We start from the raw sequence: 13878 nt of genomic DNA, 5'->3' as shown, positions 1-13878 counted from the left end.
ATTCATTTTTGATAAAATGTCTATAATACCCTTAATGAAAGGATTTGTCATATTTTGCACAAGATATCCTTAATTTATTGGGATAGTTCCGAAATTCTTCTATTTCTCTCATTTCGAATTTTAATATATAGTTTCATCTTTTGATCTAATAAATTAGCATAATCTGTAATATAATTGTCATGTAATTCACTAAGATTATCATATTCCTTAAATGAAATATCCATAGTCTCTAGTTAAGCAAAAATATTTCTTATTTTTTCTAATAGTTTTTCTAACAGATTATCTAATCCCTTAATTGTATAACCTGGCATTATTCAGATAATTCCTTGCAAGCTTTATGAATAATAATAACATGTTAGATAAGTTTTTTGTAAACATGAAAAGTAATAATCCCTACGATTCTTTCAAGATATTAGAAGAATTCTTTCTAAATTTAACAAAGACAATAATTTTACCTTACTTTTGATCTTAAATCTGTATTCTTAGAACCGAGTGACCTTCAGGCTCTGAATCTGCAAACTGCTCCCTCAAACGGCCTCTTGCCTCAATGGAAATTCTGCTATTTCAGCTTCTGCCCTCACGGTATCTTTTCTTAGAATTAAGAGTAAAGATTTTAAGTAAAGAAAATTCTCTCTTTGTTAAAGTAAGAATGAGATTATCTTCTTCAATCTATCAAGAATCTATGGGATAGGAAGTTTAGAAACTCATATTTTTCTGATATCAAAAGATTGTAATTTTATTTCTATAATGATTTATACAAGATTTCTATTGTATACAAGGGGTTTCCAGAAAAACTGGTTTTGAGAAAGCTTAAGGAAAGAGAATGGTTTCTCACTCGAGATGATCCATCCTTTCTCCAAAGGCCTCTATTTATACATGACTCGAACTCACTATTATTGATCTATTACTTCATTGCATACATCAGAATTTTGAAAAAAGGCTCACATGCCTCTCTATTCTTTTTCTCCTGGGGTCTACATTTTCACATGCATTCTTTGCCTTTCCATCAAAGGGGCATCTTTTTCTCTATTATTGTCTTTTCATCTTTGGCTCCATATACAGCTGGCTAAATGCTTTGGTAGTGGTAGGTCATTTTTCATTCATCAATCTTTCAATTTTGTCTACATGTGGGGCACTCCCTCAATCTGCATGATTCTTGGATTGTTGTTGGACTTCCACTAATTTGATGGGTATCAAATTTCTGGATGTATTCTTTCAAAATGGTAGATTTTTCTTTTCCATTATTTGTAAGGAGTGTCCATCCTTCATATTAGCACAGGCATCTAAATTTTTTATCATATAAATTCTTTGCAATGTTGTAAAGAACTTTCATCCCCAAAACTCTCCGGGATTTTATCCATGATTTATTGATTTTAGGCAATGGTTTATTATTTCGGCCAACTTCAATCTGAAAATCTCGGCCAACATATCCAATGGTGATAATATGTTCAGCAGGATAGTATATCCTTCAATCAACTTCGGGACTTATTGAATAAAATTTGATATAAATCGGTCTCCCTTGGGCAAATTTTGAAACTTCTGTCCTGAATATATCATCAAATTTTTCAATTTCTTTTAAATCTTTTCCTGGATAGATCAAATCCAGAAATCCATAATCTGCTGCCATTTTGACCATGAAAGGGTCTGCATCTTTGGTAATTATTAATCTGGGATAAACATGATCTCCTGATGCAATAAAATAAGATTCATTTTCTTCCAATTCATAAACAATCTTGGCAAATGATCTATATTCTTCTTCTTTTGATGATAAAGGGGTATCATCATATTCATCAGTTTTGATTCTTATAACTCTTGTATGTTCATCACCATTTTTTATAGTCACCTTCCGGGGACTTGCTATGTCTCGTTTGATATTGCTGGGTCTACTGCTGCTTCTTGGCTGTGTACCTGTTTGTATTTTTGAGATTGTATCAATTGGCATTTCCTGTTTGGTATCTAATGACTCGAATTGTAAAGTAATATCAACAATTCTGTCATTCAATTCTTTGGTATTTTTGGAATGAGAATTAGAGATTTCCACCAACAATTTGACATTTTGTTGGATAGATTCTGTCATTTCCTCTCACTGCTCAATTCCAATTTTCATATCTTCAGATTCTTCCATGAGGAATTTCATTTGTCTGTTGACGTCTATTAATGAATTTTTGATATTATCCATCTCCAAATTCGATGTTCCTGCTCAAAAAATCTGCAAAATAGTTATTTATTCCTTTAATATGTATAATATCAAAATTGTAGAATGATAAATATGCTTGCCATCTGTGTAACCTTCTATATTGAGGTTCCATAGGTAACTTATTTCTAATAAGTCCTGCAACTTGAGAATTATCAGTTTCAACAACAAATTTTTTAGATAAAAGGAATAATGAAAACTTTTTTATTCATCTAATAATTGCTAATAATTCTTTTTCATGAGTAGTATAATTTATTTCTGCTTGGTTAAAAGTTCCACTTGAATATCTACATTTAAATCTGTTTTTAATATAGCTGCCCAATATTTATCCGAGGCATTAGTATTGACAATTAGATTATCTTTTTCATCTGGTAATCTTAATTTTGGTAAATTTTTACATTCTTCTTTTAATGATTTAACAATTTCAGTATGTTCCTTATTCCAACCTTTAGTATTTGTTTTCCTAAGTAGGATTTGTATCTTATGTCTCTTTTTTGAGAGATTTTCAATAAATCTTTCAGTATAGTTTAAACATCCTAAAAATTTTTGTATTTGTTCTTTGGATTTTAATTCATCTGGAAAGCTTTCTATCTTTTTAGATATATGACTCTGTAGTTTTATTCCTTTTCTATCTATTGATAATTCTAAAAAATCTATTTCTTGTTTCTCTATTATAGATTTCTTTTTAGAGAGTACTATTCCTTCATTTTTGCATTCATTTATGAATTGTAATAAATGATTCCTATGTTCTTTTTTATTATTAGAGCATATTAGTATATCATCAATATAAACAATAAGAAAATCACTAAACTTTTTGAATATATTATCCATTTTCCTTTGATATATTTGCGGTGCATTTTTTAAACCAAATGACATAACTAACCATTCATATTTTCCTTGAAGTGTACTAAAAGCTGTATATTGTATACTCTCTTCTTCCATTTTTATTTGCCAAAATCCTGATTTACAATCAAATTTGGAATAATATTGTTTTGCTTTTACAAGGTTTATTAGGACTTCTTTATTTGGTAAAAAGTAACCATCAAATTTAGTATATTTATTTAATTCTTTATAGTTTATTACCATTCTAGCTTTTCCTCTAACCTGCTCAGAATGTTTCATAACCATAAAAGCTGGACTACTATGAGGTCCATTACTGGGTCTAATTAGCTTTTGTTCTAATAGTTCTTTTATCTGAATTTTAAATTCTTGCATATCCTGTAAGGTATACATCAATGGTCTAACTTTTATTATAATATTTTCTGTTAATTCTATTTTAGTTTTAGGATGATATGGTTTTCAAAATAATAATGGGTTTTCTCCATAAATTTTCTCTAATTGTTCTATGATTTTTTCCATACTCATCTCTATTTATGTTTTTAGGATCTTTTTATATGATTATTTTTTATTTTTTAGTTCATCTTGTACTATTGGTCGTTTTTCCCATTTATCACCATGGTGGGCTGGCTGAACTCTGTAGGGTCTAGATTCTCTTGGTATTTTTAATAAATGTGCACAAGATGTTTGTAACATTATCATGTAATTATTTTGTTTGTAATATTGAAATTGTTGGATAAAATCATTTCCTAATAATATATCACATTATAATTTATTATAATTATATACTTTATTTATTATAACTTGTTTACTACCAAGTATTATATTAACTTTTTCAGCACTATCAATTATTTGAGTACTTTCTCCAGTCACTCCTGTTATTTTTATTCCATGATTTTATTAAGAAATTTTTAAAAATTGTGATATCACTTCCTGTATCAATTAAAGTACAAGTTGTTATATTCGTTTCTACTATAGTAACTTGTATATATGCTGCCAATGGAAAACTAATTTGATTATTCATCCACTTCCTACTCTACATAATGTAGTTTGTCCTTTATGAGTTATATATAATCCTTCTCTTCTTATACTATAATCTTCTAATCCATTTAAGAAACTCATTCCTAATAATATATGAGGTTCAATATCCATACTTTCATCCAAATAACATGGTACTAAAAGGTCAATCCCACCTATTTTTATTGGTACTTTTACCTTTAATTCTGTAATATATAGTTGTCCATCAAAATTCCTATATTCATATGGTTCTATCTTGTAAGTCATTAATTCTTCATTTTTATTTGCAGCCATATGACATTCACCAGCTTCTGTATCTATCAATATATTTGGTCCTTTTATATACCTTCTACCATTGAAATATTTTCCTTCTATTGTCATATTTCCAATATTTCCATGAGGTTTTATTTCTTTTATACCACTAATTTCTCCCAAATATTCCTTTTTATTTGGTAGTTTAAGATTTTTTGATTTCTTTATCAACCTTCCATTATGAAATGTTATTTTATAGTCTTCTTCTTCTCTTAACTCTGTTATTTCAGGCTTATTTTTAGTTATATTAAATTCATATTCTTCTGGAATAAGATTTATTTGTTTATTTGGTTCCACTATTTTACTAATATCCTTACATTCCTTATGAATTTCTATGTATGGTTTATTGGAATAAATATTCCCATAATTAGAATTAGTAAATGTATATAATGCCTTATATTCCATAGTCATAATTTGATCTCCTGGTTCCATTATATCATTTCTATGTAATTTGAAATGTAATCCTAAAACTTCATTAAAGTTTTTATCTTTTAATGAGACACAATATTTTGGGTAACAAGTAAATATTAACTTTTGATATGCTAAATTTCCTTCTATAGTTCCTAAAGGACCATCTTCCAAATTTATAATTCTTCCATCATGTAAACTTACAGTTAATGGTGAATCTATCCCTTCCCTAAATAAGGATTTAAACATTATTTGTATTCCTGCTAAATAAACATATTGGATCTTTTCACTATATTTTTTACTTATTTTTGATAATAATTCTGATACTGTACTTTTTGTTAAAAGATTTATTTTATGTGTTCCTTGAGTAGTTCTAATATCTATAGTTTTTTCAATCTTATGGTATTCATTTATTACTATTCTTTCTCTTCTCCATATTCTATCCAGAATTTCCCATTTTCCTATTTTTAAATCTAAGGATAACTTTGTATCTTCTTGTATTTATTATTATCAAAAGTTACTTTTAATCCATAGCCTTCTATTCCCTCATATTCTTGGATTTCTATGTTATTATTTTCTATTTCTTCAATTTCTCTATTCTGATTCTGATCCATAATCATCTGAATCTACTTCACTTATAAATATTTCTTGATTATTATAATTTTCAATATCAGATATTTCACTTAATTCGCTTTCTATTTCAAAATAATCATTTTGTAATATTCTTACTTTTTTCTTTGTGCAATCAGGACTTATATAACCTATTTCTCCACAATTCCAACATTTACATTGTTTTTTATCTTTCTTATAAGGTTTATTTTTCTGTATATTATTTTTCCTTTTATAATATTTCCTTCCAGGTTTTATGTATTTTTTCTTAAAGTTTCTATATTTTTTAAACTTCCTGTTTTTATATTTTATTTTATTTCTTTTTTCAGAATTACATCCTCATCTTATAGGTTTTTCCATATCTTCACAACATATTCTAGTTAATTTTTCTGATTTTTTCAATAATTGTCTTTGTTGACATATAAATGCAAGTCTTTCAAATAAGAATTTTATTCTTGATCCTAGTGTTCTAGGTATTCCTATATTTTCTTTAATATATTTTTCAAATTCTATTTTAAAATATATTTTCCATGAACCTGGTAATTTATTATAATACATATCTTGATATACTTCTTGATTCTCATTATTATAAAATTGAGTATAATAGTATTCTTTAAATTCACAAGTATATTCTTTAATTTTACACATATCACAGATTGTTAGATTAATTAGTTTAACTCTTGCATTATCTTTTTCTCGTATTGCTTCTTTTTCATAATTTCTTAGCCAATTTTTCCCTAAGAATTCATCTGCAATATATTCTACTAATCTTTCTATTCCTAATTTATCTGACTTTATTATTTCTATTTGTACATTTCTTTTTATTAATGATTTTGTATCACTACTAATTCCTTCCCACCAATTTCTAACATTTTCTTCAAAAAATGCAATTAAAAAAATCTATCATCATTTCAGTATTTTCCCATGTATCATCTTTATTATATAAAAAGAATAATATCATTGAGTCTGCCCAAGTTATTAAGGCTTTCTTAGTATCTATTTTGCAATCTAAATCTAATTTTGTTCCTCCATGGTTAACAGGTTTATCATAATTATTATTTAATTCAACTCTATTACTATATTTATTTCCTTTAGACGGTTGTTTATCTCTTATTTTATCATAAAATTGCCTATATGGTTTATTATACATTGGAGCATAGCTTTCATCTGGATCTATTGATTCTTGTTTAGAGGTTCCAACGGGATTAGGTCCTCCTCCAGTATTCATTAAGAATTGGTATTCATCATCTATACTTTCTAAGCTTAAATGGTCAAAATTATTTATAAGTAGATCTAATTCTTCATTCATCTTCTTTGTCTTGATTTTCTTCAATTTTTTGCTTACCTAATATTTTTTCTTTAGATTCTTCTTTTTCTATTATTTTAGGTAATATATTTTTTCTAAACTCATCATCCATGCTTCCTGTTTCTATTATTATATTTTTCCTATCAATATGTTTTTTTCCCTATTTTGGTTATTTCTTTTTCTAGAAATTTTTTATCTATTCTATTATTCTTTTCTTCATTTTCTTTTAATTTTCTGACTTCAAGTTTTAATATATTTATATCATTTCTTGCTTCTTTTATTTCATTCTTTACTTCTTGTACATCATTAATTAGTGTTCTTATTAAATGCTTTAATTCTTCCATATGTTCACTGATTGACATATTATCTATTTTTTGATTGACAATAATAAAATACTATACACTCAACATTTTTACACTCTTTTATCATTTTATCATATTTTTGTTTTATAACTTCAAGATTTGTTAGCTCTTTTAATTTTTCATAATACCTTGCTTTTTCTTTATACCTTTCTTGTTTTAATTTTAATATCTGTTTTTCTTGGGTTTTAGTCATTTCTCCAGGTATTAATAATTCATTTAAAATTTTATTATTTATTAATCTTATTCTTTCTAACTTCCTATCTAAAATATTTTTAGTTTTTTCCATTATATTTTTATGATGATTCATATATTTCTCTATGATACAATTCATTTTCAAATATTTCGCAAATTATTTCATATGTACGTCTATATTTGATAAATCCTACAATTAATTTATGTAATATTTGTTCCTTTATTTCTCTAGGTAAATTTCTAGTTATATATAATGTTATTATTTTTAATTTATTAGGGATGGGGTTATAAAATATATAACATCCTTTTTCTTCAATACATTGATAATAATTATTTATTTTTAAGATTTCCATGATCTCTATGGCTCTGATACCAAAGGACGGGTACTACTATAAGTGAACAAAAATCTAATAATCTAAAAATCTAATAATCATGAAACTAAAAATCTAAATTTTTAATATTTCAAAAACTCTTTTATTTTTGCTATTAGGTGTATATAAAGTCTTAAGATAAAAACTAATTTTTTGTATGCTTATGGTAACCTATTTTTTATTATCTTTTTCATAAATTTTTAAGTAATTCTTCAAAATTTAGCAATGTCTGAGAATTTATAATATCAATATCTGTTATCATATCTATGTCTGTTTTAAAAGGTATATCATATTTTGAGATATTTTTCTTTCTTTTTTCTAATTTATGTATTATATCTTGTATATCTTTTATAATTATTGATCTTACAATTCCTTTAGCAAAATTTTCTAATAAATTTTCTTTGAAACATTTTAATATTTCTTGTGATGCATATAATTATTCTTGATATCCTATCTTATCAATTTCTTTTTCAAACTTAATTTCTTTTTTATTTTTAACAACCTTTTTTATATTAAATGGTCCTCTCTTATATTTGGGTTTTTCCATTTTATAATTAGTCATTAATAATTCTTTCAAATTTTTAGAAAAATTATTTGTTAATTTTTTAAGGACTTAAATAGAAGGATTTTATTATGAAGTAGGCTGTTGTTAATATTTATTTGAGAGTATATTCGGTAGTTTCAAATGTTTGGAAAAGTCAAAGGTCATTTTGAAAAATTATTCTTTTATTTGGGTTATTTTCATGTATTTCCCTAGAATATTGCACATGGAAAGTCGTTGCCATTTTCCATTCTCATTCTGCCTTTGGTTTAATTTCCACTGCCGTGTCTATTTTTGTTGGTGAAAAATGAAGACTTTGACTTGATATTTATAGTAGTACAGATGATAAAGTTTTGGTGAAATTGGGATGGAAAAACATGTACCACCAATTGGATAGGAACTAACTTTTTGGTAAAGCAATTCATGAAGTGACACTTGTAGTTTGATTTGGTAGCTACTCTTTGAATAGCTTACAAGTATGGGTTGTAGTTTTTCAATGCAATAGAGTTTTAAAACAAGTAGGGTTGACGTCGACATGGGGTACCAAAGGGCATAGTCTCCTGGTGAAAAATGGAATTACTAAGGCCCTGTTCTCTTTACCGTTTTCGGGCCGTTTTCTGTTTTCGATTTTTCAAAACGGTGAAAACGTGTTCTCTTTCCCATTTTCGAAAACGAATTTTCGAAAACAAAAAAAAAAATTTGTGAAGAAAATACAAAACGACTTTTTTGTCGTTTTGGGCGTTTTCAGTGTAAAACTTGAAAAAACTGAAAACGCGGGAAACCCCTTTTTTTTTCCGGAGGTGGTATGGTGATAAAAAAAAAATTAAAAATTATTATTATTATATATAGATATATATATATATATTTTTTTTTTTTTATTTTTTTTTTTTTAGGTGATTTTTTGGGGATTTTCAAAATTTTAAAAAAAAAATTTCATTTTTTTTGTTTTGAGAAACAAACAAAAAGAACGCATTTTCAACAATTTCAAAACAAACACTCAAAACACGAAACTCAAAATGAATTTAAAATTCAAAACACAAAACTGAAATACAAAGAGAACACCCCCTAATCTTTTAGCATTCTAATTAAACTGATCCAGAAAATTGGTGATAAGTCTAAATATAATGAAACTGGATATGATCAAGCAAATCAATATTAGGAATTAACCACTAGTGTTTAGATTAATTATAACTAAAATTTAAAATTCTTACTTCAACTTCAATTGTTGTGTAACCCGTTTAACCAAGGACAATTAATTCGCTCAAAATTTTATTCAATGATAACTTTATTTAATTGGCCATAACTTGATTTGTTCTTATCTAAATTAATTTTTTTCTCAAACCTAATATACATAATTAAATATTAGCTATCCAAACAACACAATATCGATATACTAAATCTCGCTCTATAAAAATCTAATTTTTGACCCAAAAATATAAGAATTTAAAATATATTTCACTTTAAATTCCTCAACTTTCAAAATGATGAAATATAATATATAGAACAATTTTTTTCCTAAATTTTCGGGATGTTACACAAAGGATGAAGGAGTGTTTAGGATTTCACTAGTTTGGTGGTAAAGTGTGGCACATAATAGAACGTGGGACTCATGTGGCCCACCAAGGAAGAAAGGTTTGCAATTGCGATGGATAGTGCAGCAAGGGACGGTTTTTCTTGGGACAACCTTCTTATTTATGTGTTTAGGCATGTGGTGGGTGGGGTGGAAGCGGAAATACCCGTAATTATCAAAATAGTATTTTCCTAAAGATGCTACCAATTTAGGCTCGAATGGATTCTTGATTTTAGTTGTTCTTTTACATGCGTTCTAATAAATTGTTACTTGAAAATGGCAATATTCTACTTTTGAAGGCACCATATTTGTTCCTGATCTTGAAAGAAACTTAGTGTCCCTAGGTATATTAGATGAGTTTGACATTAAATTGGTTTATTGACATATTAAAATCTTTAGGGGCTGTGACTTGATCAATTCAATCCAAAGACACATGGCATTTATTTCCTTGAAACAAAACATTTACTTGGTCTGACAACAGCAATTTTAAATGCAAAAAATCACTCTTGCAAAACTGTGACATGACAAACTTGGTCACAGTGGTAAGAAAAGTTTAAAGTCTTTATAAAATCAAGAAGATTTTGAAAAAATTAACATTAGTGGGTTTTCCTCTTGTGAACAATGTATGCTGATTATTGAATACCTATATGCTGATTTGTTGGGGTCCTGTCTGGTGATTAATATTATCTGTTCATCTTTGATGATTTTTCTAGAAAGTCTTGGGTGTTTCTATTAAAGACCAATGATGAAACTTTTAATGTATTTAAAGATTAAATCTAAGTGATCTTGAGATAAAAACCTCAAGGATAGATATTGGTTTAGAATTTTACAATTATGAATTCAATAAATTTCGTAAATTTCATGGCACCTTAAGGTATATAACTGTGATTTATACTCCTTAATAAAATAGCATTGTGGAAAAAAATAAATAGGATATTATTGAATAAAGAGAGATGCATGTAGATGTGTAAATAGTTGGGTGGTGATAATATCACAAATTGTAAAGTAATTCATTCATTTATACTTGTATTTGCATGATTTATTGATGCCTAAATACACTAGACTCCCTTATATTTTGATTTATGTTGCAAATGAATGAATATGGCGAAAATTAGAAGAAAAGGGCGAAAATTAGGATGAAAGTGGAAGAAAATGAAAGTTCGGGGACTAAAGTACAAATCCTCTACAGTTCTGCTTAACCTTATGATGAAGATTCGAAAGTGTTAGGGGTTAAGCAGATGAGGAAAGAGGTCAAAGGGATGAAATATCGTAAAAGTATGATCACACATCAATTCCCAATTGAAGAAGTTACGCATCGATTTTCAGCCTCATATTAGGACCTTTTTTGACATATCAAATGATCGAACTGGAAGATGACATCTGAAGAAAAGTTGGATCCCTTTGAGTTAGCTTTCAAACGCAACTTGAATCACCTCAATCAGACATCAGAAGAAAAAGTTATGAACAAAATACTAAAATCTATCCGACAAAAAAATATTTATACTATGCGTACGCATAGGCTTGCAGGCCTTGCGTACGCAAGACTCCAAAAATTCACTACTAAAGTCTAAACAAGTCTACTATGCGTACGCATCATTATAACCATGCATACGCATAGTTTATTAAGGTAATCGAATCATTATAACCATGCATATGCATACGCATATGTAATTGAGTTTTTCATTGTTAAACAGTTTTAGAATCTGATTTCAATGTTTTAAATGAGTTTTAACATTAATTTAACATTTACTAGAATTTTCATAGACTCAGTCACACTTTTTCTATCGAATATTCGAAATATTTATTGAATTGCAATTTCAATTACTTAAAATTATTCACTACAAAAAAATACCGAATTCGCGACAAAAAATTGTTGTCGCATAAATACAATTTTTGTTGCAAAAGTAATTTAGCGACAACAAGATGTTTGTTGCATGTGTTGTTGCGCTATATGAGTCACAGAATGTATTCTGCGACAACTCTTAGTCATTCATTGCATAAACAAACTAACAACATTATTTGTTTGACGTGAATAGTTTGAAAAAGCAACATAATATTTGTCGCCATAATGTCATCGCAAAACATGTATGTCGCAAAAAATTAAAAGGGCGACAAATTAATTTGTCCCAATGATTATTACAAAAAAGTTTTTGCGAGATATATGTTTGTTATGGATAATATTTTAAAGTTATAACGTTTGTTACCTATTCCATTTTGCAACAGAACATGCTTGTCCTAATATATATTATATAGCAAGACGTGTTTGTCGCATAGTTTGTTTTACAATGCGTTTGACTCGTTGAAAAATATATGTTAAGATATTCAATATTTGTAGTTAAATTTATTCCACGACATAGGTAGTTGGTCGCATTATCATTTGTGCAACAATATATAATTGTTGCCTAATTTATTGTGTGCTTATTTATATATGTAGCTAAATTTAGTCCACAACACAAAACTCATTCCACAATAGTCGATAAATTTATTTATGCAATAACAATGAGTAATAAATCCGTCATCCAAAATCCTTCTCTTACACTTAAAAAAATCGAGATTACTTGTATAAAATAAGACAACTTAAAACCGCACATTATGTACAAAATTAAATTAACAAAAAGAAGATTAAGTACATTAACCGGAACGGCCCAACTACAAGTGTCAAATCCTCATTCCATTCGCATTCTACATTTTATTTAGTGTCACATCATTTTTTTCCATCCGGATCTTGGACTTGAAAGAATGCATCTTTTTTTATTTGAATGTTTTCTGCGAGAAGTACAAACAAAAACTTTTGATAAGAAAACCATGCCTTGCTCAGAAATGGATTCACCTAGACGAGGCCCCTGCAGTTGCTACCGCTCAATTTCTCCGAGGAGAGAATCCCGCCTCAAGGGAAAAACCAGTTTCCTTCATTTATTCTCCTCATCTAGAAATCAAATAGACGGGTAGAAAATCAAACACTCCATTATTTCTATGTACGTATGTATGTACGTATGTATGTGTGTATACACATACAAATATGAAGATACAGCTAGATATTGCTTTAAAAGTTTCATCTACAATTAGAAGTGGAGAAATATCTCATATCTAAGTTTGTCATCAACAAATCCATCTTTGTTCCTGTTACAAGCGTGAGCGCCTTTGGATATATCAACATCTTTACACCTGTCCTCAACCAACTCATCAAACTAATTCACAAATGGTTCGAACACATAAACTAGGTATTATACACGTGTTTGGTGATTGGCCACTCAGAGATAAGATATATCTATCATCTACAAATAAAATCAAATAAAAATCGAGCCTTGGTAGTCAATTCAACTTCGACCAAAAAAGGATGATGCACCCTATTATGTTTCATACATAGATTACTAAAATTACCACCAAAAACTTCTCTTGACCTCCGACTCTATGCCTCATTAGCAACATTATTTAATCCAACAAGAGGCTTATTGAGAATCACTATATTGAAAAGGAGCAATAGCACAAATAAGTTGTGAATGTCAGATTAGAAACCAAGATTTACTGAAGCAATGGCTACAAGTATGAATTAATTTCTCTTTTTGCACAAATTTAAACATGTAAATGCACAATTCCAATGCACCAAACACAGTTGTAACGACCAACAAAAAGAAACATGAAGATATATATAGATATACATTTGATCAAATAGCATTAAAAGAAACCAATTTCCCAATTATTGAAATCCAAGAGCAATATTTACACTTCAATAAATTAAAAGATGAATGTACACCTCATTAATAATGAAAACTTGACCATTGCTCTTCTTCACATTCTTAAGCTTCCTCAGAAAAATACCTTTATAATCACAATAACAATTCGTTTCACTACAATCATCACAGAATTCATTCTAGACAAAACACATTACGTATATATTATTAATTGTAGTGGAGGTCAAACCAAAATTTCGACTTAGCGTGGACCTCAATGGTAGCCCAGGGCTTCATCCAATAGATCTTCGGGTGCTCATCTGTCTCCATAGGTAGAGCCCTTCCCACCACCTGGTACTGATGAAACTGCACAAAGAACAAACATGCCCAAAGGCCATATGTCAAAACTATCCAAATCTGAAAACCCCTAATTTATAAATAGAGTGGAGGATTAACCATGTAAATCACCATTTCTGATGAGAATTTTC

General features: G+C 28.1%; 1 long non-coding RNA gene across 1 annotated transcript; it reads right to left on the bottom strand.

Moving 5' to 3' along the window:
* Positions 1 to 12737: 12737 nt before the first annotated feature.
* On the bottom strand, positions 12738 to 13788 carry LOC111394954. Its single transcript, XR_002702771.1, has 3 exons — positions 13641 to 13788; positions 13474 to 13538; positions 12738 to 12907 (listed from the first exon to the last, which is right to left on the bottom strand). It is a non-coding gene; the product is annotated as an uncharacterized LOC111394954 (long non-coding RNA).
* Positions 13789 to 13878: the final 90 nt, after the last annotated feature.

Source organism: Olea europaea, chromosome 5, assembly GCF_002742605.1.
Source record: "Olea europaea var. sylvestris chromosome 5, O_europaea_v1, whole genome shotgun sequence".
Classification (NCBI taxonomy): Eukaryota; Viridiplantae; Streptophyta; class Magnoliopsida; order Lamiales; family Oleaceae; genus Olea; species Olea europaea.
Note: the sequence above shows the minus strand (reverse complement) of the source record. Positions and strands in the feature narration are given on the sequence as shown.